General features: G+C 39.9%; 2 long non-coding RNA genes across 4 annotated transcripts; both read right to left on the reverse strand.

Annotated features, from left to right (window-relative positions):
• Window positions 1–2543: 2543 nt before the first annotated feature.
• On the reverse strand, window positions 2544–3835 carry LOC132973934 (uncharacterized). The gene is made up of 2 exons (XR_009673079.1): window positions 3549–3835; window positions 2544–3243 (listed from the first exon to the last, which is right to left on the reverse strand). It is a non-coding gene; the product is annotated as an uncharacterized LOC132973934 (long non-coding RNA).
• A 1246-nt stretch (window positions 3836–5081) lies between these two features.
• LOC132973935 (uncharacterized) lies at window positions 5082–10109 on the reverse strand. 3 transcript variants are annotated; one of them, XR_009673081.1, is made up of 4 exons: window positions 9594–10109; window positions 9396–9476; window positions 7684–7922; window positions 5082–6080 (listed from the first exon to the last, which is right to left on the reverse strand). It is a non-coding gene; the product is annotated as an uncharacterized LOC132973935 (long non-coding RNA). The 3 variants fall into 3 exon arrangements; XR_009673082.1 differs by having other exon boundaries at window positions 7761–7922; window positions 9594–10103; XR_009673080.1 differs by lacking the exon at window positions 5082–6080 and having other exon boundaries at window positions 7517–7922; window positions 9594–10105.
• Window positions 10110–14466: the final 4357 nt, after the last annotated feature.

Genomic DNA, 14466 nt, shown 5'->3' on the forward strand with positions numbered 1-14466 from the left:
GACAAGTGTTTTTATTATTATTATTATTATTACAAGTGTCCCTGTGAGTGTTTTCCATTTGAGCAGAACTTGTTTCTACTTTACATGGAAAATATCAAACTGAATCAGAAATATAAGGCCGGGGCTAAAGTTTGGGACAGTTGATGATTGTACAAACATTTATAGCATAAAGATTGGAAACCCTGGAAAACACTTAACCAGGCTTTGTCCAAATGTAACATAATCAGCCAACCAGGACCTTTAAAAGTAATCTTATTTGATTCAACCATAGAACCAGTGAAATATAAACACAACGGAGCCAGCGAGAGTTAACAACAAAATGTAGGGTACTATACTCTGAACTTAATACTACATGCATAGCTCCTTTAACTCAGCATAGATGATTTTGATTATACCTCAGTGATCTCAACATGACTAACATACTACATTAAATGGGGCATAGCAGAACTACATTACCAAATAGACATTCATCCTTCTCCTCCAATTGTTAAGAAAAAAGACATTTCAATTGCTTATTTCAATTAAAGATGATTTTATTGTGTGACAGAAATAATTTGATAAATACAGCATTCACATGAGCAAATACAGATCTACTCTGTTTTTGAGAATTACGAGATAAAGTAACTCGTTCTGAGATATTTATTAGATCGTTTCTGTTTCTGTGAGTCAATACGCCTCTATAGAAACATACTTAGTCTCTGTGCAGGGTTGATTTCAGTAAGTAATGCTGAACATGCTAAAGCTAACTGGACAAATGATCATATACTGTATCTCTGTGATTTCATGAACGAAATAACGATGATATTGAGGTTGAAAGCATGCAGCCTTAGTTCTGTTTTCCAACCTATAGAAGACCCTGAGGTCTGACAGGTAGTACGCAAGTTAAAACAGAAGAAAAATATGTGACGGAACAAATGATCTCTCGTCTCTCTGCTTGGCTTCTTATCAATTATCACATTGTCAACTCAGTCCAGATAAATTATGAGATACAGCTATCATTGCACTCCACTGTACCCTAAGGACGAGATTTCACTAACTTAGCAGTGAAAGACTGATGGTTTTAAATATATCCATCAGCAGCATCAGCAGTAAATCTTCATCATGTTTATGGCCTGCGAATGTCGAGGGAGCAGGGGGGCAAGAATGTTTCCGTCAAAAATCCCTTGGCTCGCCACTTTCCTGCTGTGTCTCTTTTGCTGTGGAGTCTGACAAAGAAGCAGAAGTCTTTGGCAGACCATTCTTTAATGCAAATACAAACAAATAAAATGCAGGGGGAAACATCCATATCGCTCTGTTCCTTTCACTCCAATTCATTGTTTTGACCAATTAAACTTGACATGTATCTCCTCCTCTGTGCCGGGCAGAAACGCAGACTCGCCTGTTCTCCAGTAGATTGGTACTGCAGAGCCAGAGAGCCCTGGCAGATCCAACTTTTCTGACATCTGCCTGCATGAGTGTGAGCTATAAATGCAAAGTAGCTGGCTGTCTTTAATGCAGAGTGCCATTCACCAAACCAGCTTCCTACATAATGTTGCTCTAACGGGTTGTTGCTTTTAAACGTTCATACTAAGCCAAATGCTAAATGTAAATATGTTAGGGCTAATTATCTTCTGAAGTTATCCTTAAGATTAAAATGCTATAAAATCTCATTAATTACATATAATATATGAGTGAGCCTCTTTGCTTTGACTTTTTTGCAAAGCTTGTGAACTTGAAGTCTGAAAAATAATAATAAGGATTGCAAATTCTTTATAATTCGTGATTCTATTGTTGTTCTTATGATTGCAGTATTTAGGTGATATGATTGGATTCAGTGTGACACGCAGCACATTCACAGTTGATAAAAGCCCTATAACACATGAGTTTCTGGGGCTGAGGTCAGACCACCTCTGGAGATAAGTACCACCACTTCCCTCACTGTTGTCCACAAAAATTTTCATTAGAACTTCAAATTACACAGAAGATGCAAATTAAGTGCTCTAAAATTGTAACATACAAACACCAGGCAGGATAAGCACCATGCAATCTAACTGTTAAGGCTTATTGCACAGATAATGGTTTAGGAAACTGCTGATTTAGTGTGATTATGTGCAGCAGGCAGGTGGAGTTTGATTTGATTCACGAGGACAAGAAGTAAATCTTGAATCCATGTTAGCGTGGTTGTGTGTCTGAATATAGCTGCCCCAACTTTGTGTTTTCATGTGACCGATCATAGTTTAAACCGAGATTCTTTTAAGATGCTTCTTTTAACTAAAAGAATGTTTCTCTGTCAGAAAAATGCTGAGTTGCCACATGAATATGAGGGAGGGGAGCGTGCATCTGTGTGTCTGTGCCACACTCACTCTCAATCTGTCAGTCAGCGGCCTGGAGCGCTGTAGACTTTGGAGAAATGTCTTCAAGTTACAACTGAGACGCAATATTTCACCAGCAGCACAACATACTCAACAAGATGTCTGACACAGTGTGATACGGTAGTGACGCAAATGAGGGGAGCTGGAGTCATAATAAGGCGCCCACATGACAAAGCACTCCCGCTGCAGCTGTAAATCACTTCTATTTTTAATCCAACGAAGAAGAAAAATGAATTTCCAGTGCCAACAACTGCACATTTAATTCATTAACGGAGTTCTTACAGTAGGGCAACAAATACAGAGCTGCATTTAAAAAGTCATTTCTCATTACATTAAACATAAAACTAAAGCTGTCGTTTGAAATCGGCCCTGTCCCATTTTCTCTGTGGTATTTGGGCTTTGTGAGGGATAAAAGCAGCTGGTGAAAATTGATGGGGGATAATGGAGCAGTTGGCTGAAAGTGCAGAGAAGCAAAAAGAAACACATCAGATCTAAATCCCTCCTCTCCAACTCAAATAAGGCCGGGGGTTTTATGCCAGAGTTACACTTGCCACAACAATCCAAGCCCTTTATAGCTTACATATGCACAAAACGTATTATGACTTGGCTCTTTGGATGCTAGGGGGCCAATACAGTCAATGTGAAAATATTACCTTTCAGAGAGAAATAAACCGTGAAGGGCCGACAAGGGAGCAGCTTTCTTACTTTTATCTGACTTGCTCCGCCCACCTCATGGACTTCTTAGTCGTCAAAAGGAGGCCAGTAGCCGTGTGTTCTGCTGCTGTTGGCTGCTTGTTCAATCCGCCCACAGGTCAGTCAGGATCAGTTTGGACTGGTGGGACAGTCGTTAAGACTTGACCTCAGCCCAGCTCCACACAGCTGAGAAGACACCCTGCCAAAACCAAGTTTTAGTCCAAGTTCGAACCCTCATTTCCTATTTTTTTTAAAAAGGGACCAAAGCAGTGTCTCTTACGCTCTTAAACAGAAGAGGATAAATTAATGCAACAGTTTGTCTAGACGGGACTCTACAGGATCAAGTTTTAATCAAGTTGAATAATATTTCCAGAATACTCTTGGCTTAGAGTTGGTTCACCAGATGGTTTGCTACTGTGTAATCTCTACCCACAGATTCTGCATAAAATTTTTAAATTTGTTGGTATAGGTCCAGATTTTGGTATGAGAAGTGTTCTGACTTACCTTTAGCAGTCTAATTCACCGTCCACCACTGTTTTAGCTGGCATTTGCTATATGCTGGAACACAATCCATGTGGCCATGCAAATTGCCGTAAAACAATCCCAGAAGTTACCGGCAGTCATCTGACAATAATTTGGTGCAATTAATGTCCTTAAACAGATACCTGCATGCAGATGTAGTTAACAGTTCCGTCTTGTATGTTGTTTCTCAACACCAATTAGCTTCTTGGTTCTCAAGTCCCTGGTCTGACTGTAAACGAAGGCAACACATGAAAAAGGAAGAAGTTGAAAAGTTGATAAGGCCTTTGATACACCGTTGAGAGTTATGTGCACAATTTGACGATGACTGCAACATCAATTAGAGCTAGATGCTACAGATCTGTGCGCACTGAAAAGACTTGGCCTGGGCGAAAGTTTGCGTTACCGGAGTGGGAGTTCTCTGATTGGTGGGTCAGTGGACCAATCGTGAGCCATCAAAGGGTCAAGTGGTACAGAGATTTTTAAAAAATCATTATTACTCTTATGTTAATTCATATAAATGTGTTAGTGGTGAATATAGCCTGCTGTAATTGCACATTGGCATACGTGCTGGTGTAATTGTGCATAGCCCTATTGCACAAAATGTTCATAAACAGAAATGTGTATGCAGATACTGTTATACAATATAAGCATATATAAATGTGTATTAGCATACTGTACATCTGAGTGACAAAATCCTCTTCTTAAAGTCTATGCCTCAAACAAAATGAAATGCAATTGCTCCTGTTCTTCTGGAGCAGGTAGTCTTGGAGGTATTGCAATTATTTTACATCATCAACAGATTGAGACAAGATGGAAATCTACTGCCAGATTGCTCATTTAACAAAAACAGTCAAAATCAAGGAGGTCAAATATGTTGTTTCCCTGTGAGCTACACGAGCGACCTGGCCTGAATCAGCTGTAAAGACACACTCTACATGACTGACCTGCTTTTAGGGAATAACATCCTGGAATGTGGCAGCTACACTGACAAACTGCTGTGTATGTTTCACCAGATCACAGAGCTTCATCCCGACCAAGTTCAGACACTTTTAAACTCCAACAGATCCTTTACATGCGGCAGATTCATGTTCAGTATCTCTGGCTCAGTCATGGGATATTCAGCAAAAAGTGTTTTTTTTTGCGAAAGATGGAATGATTATTGATTGAACGATTGTTTCCTGGCAGTGTCTTCTTGACCACAGCTTGTATCTGTTTATAAAAAAAAAACCTACATACAGATTTTCCCTATTTTTAAAGGACATTCTTGAATCTTGACCCCGTTCTTCTAATGTTTTTATTTTGTGCACTAATGTCACTGTGTTTATGTTGTATACTGTATACAGTGTGTTTTTGCGTGTTTCTACAGTGCAAAATTACACTGTTATTTGATTAGAGCAACAAACTTAAATCGTGATTAGAGATTTTAAAAAGAGTATTACACCATAATGCCATACACAACGTCTAAGGGCAATGCTGTAAGCATTGGCATTATATTTCCTCATTTGTTTTTTTCCTAATGTTTGTCGTTGGCATTAAGTCTATTTTTCAAATAACGTGATAAAAGTCATGGATATCAGTAATAAGATTTATCTTTTTGGTCAATGTTATGCATCAAACTGCACAAAAATCAACTAGAACCAAACAGAGAATCTCTCCACGGTCTTGTGTTCAAGTTTTCTTTTAATGCCAGCTAAAGCCTTTTGACCAGATGTTATTAATACAAAGCAACAATTATATCAATTACTTACCACACTTACATGCTGTTGTACATCTCTGAGCTGCAGAATGCAGATGTGCATTATTTTATTATGTTGTACTTTAGTGCAACTGTGCAATTTCCTTCACTGTAACAAGTCATGGCAAGAGTGTTTGGTGTGGCGCTGCAAATACGCCCACTCAGCAGGGTTTGTAGCATTTCTGTGTATGTGTCCTAGAATTATTGTGTGTGTGTGTGTGCATGTGTGTGTGTGTACAAGTTGAGACAAGGGCATCTAAACACAGCCTGTTTACCCACAGCTGTGTTGAGCAACAGTTCAGAGATGTGTGGGGTGTGTGTGCGTGTTTGTGAGTATGTGTGTTTCGGAGAGTTTCCTCACTGAAGCCCGAGGCAAGACAGCGGCTGCAGAAAACAAGAAGCGTTGTCAGCATGTGTCACGACAGACGAGTCTGACTCACAAGTCTGCCATCAACAGGAGCCTTTAGGCACTCTGAGTGATGATACATTTTCCAATCAATTCACAGGCCACTCTGAATTTTTCAAAGATTTCCATCAAATGCATGAAGAGCTTCTGGAGCACCATTTAGCTCTTCAGCAGGGGGAATCTTTCATAAGTTGAAGTGGTTTTCACTTTGGATCCCTGAGCAGAAAATATAATAGGGTAAAATGTGAGGAATTTTCCTCCCTTTCATTTCCAGACACTTTCAGTCCTACACACAACTGTAGAGCTGGGACTGAAACTGTATCTGCACTCGTCCTCTTTCAGATGTCACACAGGAGGTATGAAGTTTGACGTGCTGGAAAACAAAGATGGACGCACGGATGTTAACTCTCTCAATCCTAATATGGCAACCTACTTCACATGACATGTCCCTGCCAGTAAGGAAGAGAGCGAGGAAGGAAATGTCAGTCAGTGGAAAGAGGTCCATCTCTAAAAGGTCAGAGGTCGACACTTCATTGAAGAGGTAATGTCAGACTGAAGATGGAAAAAGAAGATGTGGGAGTGTGAAAGGGGACTGAAAGAAGGTGAATGAGTGAGTCAGTGAGGAACTGGATTAACTGGATAACCTTTTTTGACCAATTCAGGTGGGAAAAATTAACTTAAAGCTCCTGTGAGGAACTTTTTTTTTACTTCTCTTTTTGCCGATGTTGTCCTGTAAATGTGTAGGCGGTATTTTTAACATCCTGCTTTTTTTTTAATAGCCAACGATATAACTAATAATGAACGCCATGCAGAATGTAAACAAATACGGTTTCTGCAGCGGGTTGTTTATAACTTCATCTGACACCAACCCCCCAGCAGCAGCTTTAGGCATTTATTATAATAATATAGAAAGAATCTGTCTTGTTGCTGATGGTTCTTTTTGCTTCTATTGGCTATGAAGCAATATCACCATTCATTTCATTTTGTTTGATTACCATCTTAAAACTCCTCATAGGAGCTTTAATTTTATTTTTTACGTATAATTATGGAGATATTATTCTAGCAAAACTGTTTGTAAATGTTTTAACAGATCCACAAATTTGTGCAAACATTCACCAGTGGTTCTCCCAGAAAACTGTTTAAATTAAAAAAATAAAAAAGGCGACAAAATAGAAAAAAAAAGGGGGGGGGGGGGGCACATTCTGCAATTATATGAGATATTTTCAAGCCATTTTTGACAGAAATAAAGATTTAAAATTCCCTAAAAATGTGTTCATCATTAGGGAAATAAATATGAAACTCACCGCCCACATTCACCCGGACATATGACACCACACAGGTTGTCTTCTGTTGCTGGGATGGGACCATTGATATCTAATATTTTCCTATGCAACTTTTTAACAGATTTTCTCCCCAATTATCTCATAATACCCCTTGTTATTCCATTAAGTGAAATGAACTGGCCTTAATTCACGACAGCAGGTGACCAACAAGTCGCTGGGCAGATAAGAGTAAGCCACTGTAAGCCTGTTAGCCCAAGCTCAGGGCAATAAAAACAAACATTGGCACACACATTTGTGGGTCGCTTTAACCATTTATGGATGACCACGTGCACTTGTGGCTCTGTGTACCTATTTGTGGCTCTTGCACATGCAGAAGTGTAGCAAAAGTCACAAGTAAACAGACTGAGTTAGTGAGTGGGTAACTGATTGCATGAGTGAGTGAAACTGAGTGACTTTGAATAATGAAGAAAGGATCAGAGGCAGAAGAAGGACAAAGAGGACACATAAAGATAGACAAAAGCTTGTAACCAGCAAACGTAAGAAATTCCTTATTATATAGCTGCTGTGATTATCCGAGGTTACAATGTCTATGAATGTTTGTGTTTTAATACATTTAGACCATATGTTCTTGAAACACAGCTTCCTGAGAGAAGTATGAACTTCCCCACACAATAGGCCTCGTGAATGCCTCACCCAGGATGCTCAACAAGTTGGAAACACATGTATGGCTTTGACGCTGCAGAAAGAAACACATGGACAGCAGTTTGTACCCCTGGAAACGAGCCGAGCCAGGAAATGGGTTTGTCATCAGGCTGCTGCAAAAGGTACTCTGTGTAGTTGATCTCCTGACTTCTGGAGAAAAAGCTGCTCCACCTGAAGTCTGCACATCCGAGCTTCTCCTTTGACCGGAGCTTCATTTTGTCTTCAGGACTCTGCAGAGATAAACAAAAAAAAATGTTTTGGGGGGGGGGGGGGGCATGAAATGTTGATTACTTTTGACAGAGGCACTGTCAGTGGTTATAGATCCTACATGTAACATTGTACCCAGTGAATTTTTTTTTTTTGGCAAAGCTCAGTCTGAATGTACAGATCATACTGTTTGAATTATTTAACTTCCAGTCAGCAGTGACTCTCCTAAAACTAAAGACAAACAAATTCACTTTTGTCTAACCCACTTTATTCAGCATCTAAAAGTAAAATACAAAAAATATATTCATAGTTTATACCACCATGGTTTATCCACTAAAACACATAACTAGTATATAAACAGTTTTAGCTACAATATGTCACATCTGCTGCACAGAGGGTCATGCAGCAGCTGACAACTGTGTGATACTTGAATGGATCAGTAACCTAGACCACAGCAGGAACTTAAAGGCACCAGAGGCACAGAAGAAATCCTCAAAAATCAGATGGAAGATGGACCCAACAGCAGAAACATCCTGAGTGAAGACAACATCCCTACCATCACTGCCCTCAACCAACACCAGATGTGATGGACCAGGCCATGTCATACAAAGTCCTGACTTTCACCTCCTAAACTCATCCTAAAGTCCCAACTGCCTCATATGTTTTAGGACGAATTAAGATAGGACATATGATCAAAACAGTCAAATTTGGTTTTAAATTGTAAAATGTAATCAAAAAAGTAGGACCTTGCAAACTCTTCAATTTAATATAATAATGAGTATACTCAGTATAATAACTTGGGGTGGCTGTGTGGTTCAGTGGTAGCGTCCATCTACTCTCAAACTGAAAGGTCGGTGGTTCGAGCCCCACGTACTGCAGTTTCATGTCTGATGTGTCCTTGGGCAAGACACTTAAGCCCAAGTTTCTCCCGCTGCTTCGTCTGCGGTGTATGAATGTGATTAGTTAATGCTGTTGGACAGTTTACATATTTATCTCAGGGTGTGAATGGCTAGAAAAGCGCAATACAAGCTCAATTCCATTTACCATAAATACTTTATTATGCACACAGTAACTGTGTATTAGGTGAATGTGACTTAAGATATTTACTGTATATTCAACAGTTGAAAAAAGTGTCCAAGTGATGCATCAACATACAAATTGTTTGAAACATACCTATAGATCATTGTTAACACAAAACAAAACTATGAGAGTGATTTATTTTGACTTCTGACACATTCAATTGGACAATTTTAGAAATTATACAAAAAAAGTCAAAATGACTGTTTGCCAGGAACAGCCCAGACTGTATGAATGGTTGTTTCAGCATTGTTTGTAGTAAAAAGAAAAAGATCAATTATTAGTTATTATAGCGTAATCTCTGTTAGTCACTCTAATAGCCTTTAAAAATAAAGGTTCATCACATTGGCTTAAGCACAAGCATGTCAAACATAAACTTGAGCTTAAGGTTTTTCACACACACAGACACACAGACTCACTGAAGCCGGGGGAATTCCTTAAATAACATTGAGGCCAAGGCAGACATGGGTGGTCCACACTTGTCATTATATCCCTGCAGGCTAGAAGGCAAACACAAAGCACCATGAGAAACACAACCTCCCCTGATGACTGGGAGTAAGAGCAGCTCTAAATCTGACAGAAGACAAGCCATGAACTCTGAGTGCAGCACAAATTACCTGGAGATGAAGGTTCGGTCTATAAAGCAGTCAGCGATTAAACTATCTGTCGGGCAGAAAGGACACTTCATTGTGAGAATATAATGTGGAGAATAAATCCTTCTGTCACTGAAGAGGAAGTCACATCATGTTTGTTCTTCCTACATCGAGGGACGATCATCTGGTGTAATTGCAGGGTGATAAATATTGTGTTACTGTGGCGAGCTGCCGTCATGTTGACATTAATCTGAAATTGTTGCATTGATTTTATTTTTTCTAGAGCTACCTGTGCACAGCTAACACTCAAATCCAAACCGCAGTCCTAAGCAAACACCCTGAGCAAACAGGCCGGGCTGATTCAGGACCCGAGAGTGGGACTTGTTTATGCTTCATACTCACAGAGAGCGGGTCAAAGGGCAGGGCCTTTTCTCCTTAAGTGTAGAGATGAATGCATCTCAATGGAGATAAATGGGAAAAGAAACAAACAGCTCTTATCTCCGTACTCTACCCCTGCTGTGACCTTTTCCCGTCTTCTTCGACTCACTCAGATGGCCATGTTTGCTCCTCTGCAGAGCTCGGCTCTCCCTGTGACCACTGTACACTTTGTTTAGTCAATAAATAACACTGAGAATCGACGTACTGACACAAAGCACAGATTGTATCTACGTCCACGTTTCATTTTTCTCAGGGTTGAAACTGTTGACAATCCCACTCCCTGATATTTGTCTGACATCTGTGAGTCATGTGCACCATCCATTTCTGCAGCAGCGTCACAACTATTGACCGTCTGCACCGAAAGTTGATTTTTAACGATATTTCATGCATTCATGTTGTCTCTGCAAATGTACCTAAGCAGAATATGGATCCACATATATACAGATAACGACCTATACTGTACATCTGCACGACTGAGCATGCCACTAAACACTGTTATCCACATATCTGATGGTTACACATTAAACAAAAGCCAGTCCTGTGTTTACCTATTGACTGGACACACAAAGCTGTAAGGAAGTGCAAATGTCAGAGGAAGCATGTGCAGGTGAATCACTGATTACAGCTCCGAGTGGATGAGCTGCTAACATGCGAGGCTAACAGCTGTGCTGCCTCGGGGAGGTTTCAGTGCGGAGGTCACAGAGTGTGAAGGCTGCATCAAGACACACACCATCTTCTCTGTGACAAAGATTTAGACTAGTAAAATTGTGGAAAACTTGTGAAGAGCCAACGTGTCATGACGGCCATGCTTAATCAGTGTACAGCCGTGCATCTAATTAAAAACAGACAAGATTAAAAACTGGTCCCAAAAGAATCATGAACACAGCAGGCGGCAAATGTCTGAAAATAGACAACAGGTTTTCATCCAGAGGGGCGAAAGGACCAATTTGCTGTTTGTTGTCAAGCAAAACGGCACTTTAAAAGAAATACAACAGAACATAAAGTTTGAGTCTTAAATCTTAACCCAATGCAGATTAAATTCATAAAGGCCTACAAAAACGAATAGAACATGATTCTTCCCCCGATTCCTGTGAATTTAAACTTGAGTTCAATATTTCTTTCTCAAGATCCAGTGTTCTTGGCTCGTTAGTTTAGCTCAGTTTGGCAGAGCAGGCGTGCCACAGACACTCATCGTACTAGTCTCAGGTTTCACTTCCTGATGCAGTTAATGTCATTCCTGTACTCTGGCTTCCCCCCATTTTGAGCCCTATTCTATTTTCACATTTTGGTATTTAGGCAGCACACTATAAGGGTGCCATACAAAATGCCCTTTAATATCCACTAGATATAACCAGATGATAATCAATAAATTATCTAGATCGAATAAGTACTAAATTATATTAGGCTACTGTAATTTGAATTACTGAACTTGACCAGAACATTTACATTTTCAAACAAAATACGAAATCCCTCCAAGTATTTTGGAGATTTCTTTAAAATAAATGTAAAGATTGACCGAAAGTAAAGAGGTAAGTAAATAATCAAATGTGCACGGTAAGAGGTGTTTCATGAAGAGAATAAAAGATAGATATTGTAAAGGACTGGAAGAGAGAAGGCTAAAGGCCTACACATATTAAAACCAGATGCAGCTGTCTCCCGAGATGAGAGGAGCATTTAAGAGTGAACCTGAAGGTCTGCATGGCATATTTAGAATCTGTCAGACTCATCCATCATCAGGTAAAAGCATGTTGACAAGTCGAGGGGAAAAGCGCAGAGGTTTGTGGGTCAGGTGAATGTGTTTATGTGTATGTTGTGTGAAAAGCAAACTGGAGAATGGTCACCTATCTGTGAAATGAACTAGATTCGTGACTGGGAGTCTGAAGAAGAGGATTGTGTGTGTGTGTGGAGACCACAGTGACGTCCCCGTGAGCTCAAAACAACCTCCCTGCCAGGACCGGCCTCTCTGTGGTTTGTTTACATTGAGAGCTATTCCAGACTGCACATGCACACGCCTATGTGCACAACGCGGCGCACACACACCGAGAAAATGCCTGAAACTGAAAAAAACAGGCCTCAAAAATCGGTCAAGGGGGCGAAATAATGGTACCGCTTTCTGTCTGTTTGTCTCACTCTTACTCGCATGCACACAAAAACACACACATAAAAACACACCTGAAATACGCTTCTTTATTTATACAGCTAACTTAGCAACGTTATGTGAACGCAGTGAGAACGAGCTACAGAGTTCTGCAGATCAGGAGAGCTCAATTTCTCTCCTTGTATGTGTTTTAAAGTCAGCAGTAAACATGTTTGTGTCCTTGTGTTTTTCTCTGTCCTGTGTTTGTGTGTGTGTGTGTGTGTGTGTGTGTGTGTTAGTGGCAGGATGTGAGTGATCGCCCTGTGAGGGAGATGGATGATGGAGCACAAAAATATGAATCATCAGCAGACTGCCGGGCGGTCCTTCCCTCTCAGTGTCTGTCTCAAAGCCTCCTGGGAGCTCAAAGCTCTCAGGAGCAGAATCCTGATTGCAGATCTCCTCAATCAACTCCCACATGACGGGGGCGGCCGCTTCAACTAATGGTAAAGGTGTCTTTTCCATAAGGTCTCTAAACTACCTTTCATGTTAAAAGGTCAAAGGTTTCATATCCAACTTTAAAGTCACTGTACAGAATGAATGAGAAGGATAAAACACAGGTATGCTAACAGCAATGAATAATTGCAGTTTGTCTAAGAATAACTTGGGAGAAAACATGGGGAAAACCTGTTAAAACATGGTTTTATTGTTTGTTTCTTAGTTTGTTAAAACTGTGACTAGTTTATGCTCACTAATCTTTGATGATCCGAAACAATTTTTATACATAGGTATCACATTTTGTCTTTTAGTTTTGGTGCAAAATTTTAACTATTAACAGAAAGAGATTGAAGGTTGAAGAGATGACCCAAGGGAAAAATAAGAGTATGAGATGTGCCAAATATAAACTAATGAATTCTAATATTTGAGAGATAGTGATGAGTTGTGAGCAGGTATCCCAGTCTTGTTTATGAGGTTTGATGAAGTTAAGAAGTAACTGTTCTGGGGGTGTTTGGTTTTTCTTTTGTTGGTCCTCATAGATAGATATGGTTGGCTTAGGCCTGGACCTGCTCCTAATTATGCTGCTAAACTGCCAGGGGATCTGGCAGACCAAGCTCCTATCTCTCCCTTATCTCTCCCTCTATCTGTATGCATTCAAATCACTTTACCGGAAGTCCCTAAGTTTAAATCTTCATGTACCGTTCAAGTTACTAAGCATATATCTTCCTGGGAGTTTGTGAGTCTACTACCTACTACTTTCATTATTACCAATATTATTGTGAATCAGAGCTACTTGACTCAACCTGCTTTATATTTAACATTGTAAGACCTCCTAATTTTATCGTCATTATAGTTGTAAATGTTAATATTAAACACATCAGTCGATTATCATATATCACTGTCCTGCAAATACCACACATTCTTTTATTACTGGTTTCTGACTGTTAAAACTGTGTTTTTTTCTAGCCGCTGTTACTTTGCCAAGTGCTTTGCACATGCTGGATTAACGCTGGGTCTCAGTAAATAATATAACAGAGTCCCTTCTAGACCTCCTCTGTTTGTAAAGTGTCCTGAGATGACTATTTTCTTTTCTACAAATTCTGTAAAAATAATAAAGGTTGATTGAGTTATTGACCTGGATGTGATTCTTTTTGGAGATGACAATAATGCAACTTCCCTGCAGTCTGGAAAGTTGGTATAATAACACCTGATAGAGCCAGAGATGGTTTTAAAATCTGGGCCATGCAAAGTCTCAAAACCAAACCCCGTTATTGACTTGTGCTTGGCTGAACCTGGAGATGACCATCAAACAAACTAGATGTTTGACTATCTAAATGAATTTGCAGCATGGTCACTCTGGTCATTTTCAGAGCTTTCTGGGTTCTCCTTCAGTGATGATGAAATTAAGAAACTTTCCAGTCTGCATGCCTATACCCACAAACATGCTCATCGTCTGTGTCCCAGTGTTTTTTTGGCTAATCTATACCAGACCTGTTCTATAATCCCTTGATTGCCTGAGGATCAACATGATGGCCTCTTTAAGATGATGACACAAAAACGCACCTGACAGAAGGAATGGCAGTAAAACTCACACTGCGCTCCACGACTTCTTGCTGCAGATTTAGAACAATAGGGAAACCATTTCTCAGCCAACAGGATTACAGCTGCACGAGTTTAACAGACGTGTAATTAAGAATATCTTCCAGACAACAAAGCAAACACATAGTTATCTTTGAGATTTTATGAGAGCTGAGAAAATAAAAACATCACGCATGATTTCCTGGCAATCTGTGGTAATCACCATGGAGAGCTGGTGGACCATCAACGATACAATCAACTACTTTAGACACACAGTCAGCTCTGTGCGGCTCTGAGTGGCTCTTATTT

The sequence above is a fragment of the Labrus mixtus genome, chromosome 5 (genome assembly GCF_963584025.1).
Source record: "Labrus mixtus chromosome 5, fLabMix1.1, whole genome shotgun sequence".
NCBI lineage: Eukaryota > Metazoa > Chordata > Actinopteri > Labriformes > Labridae > Labrus > Labrus mixtus.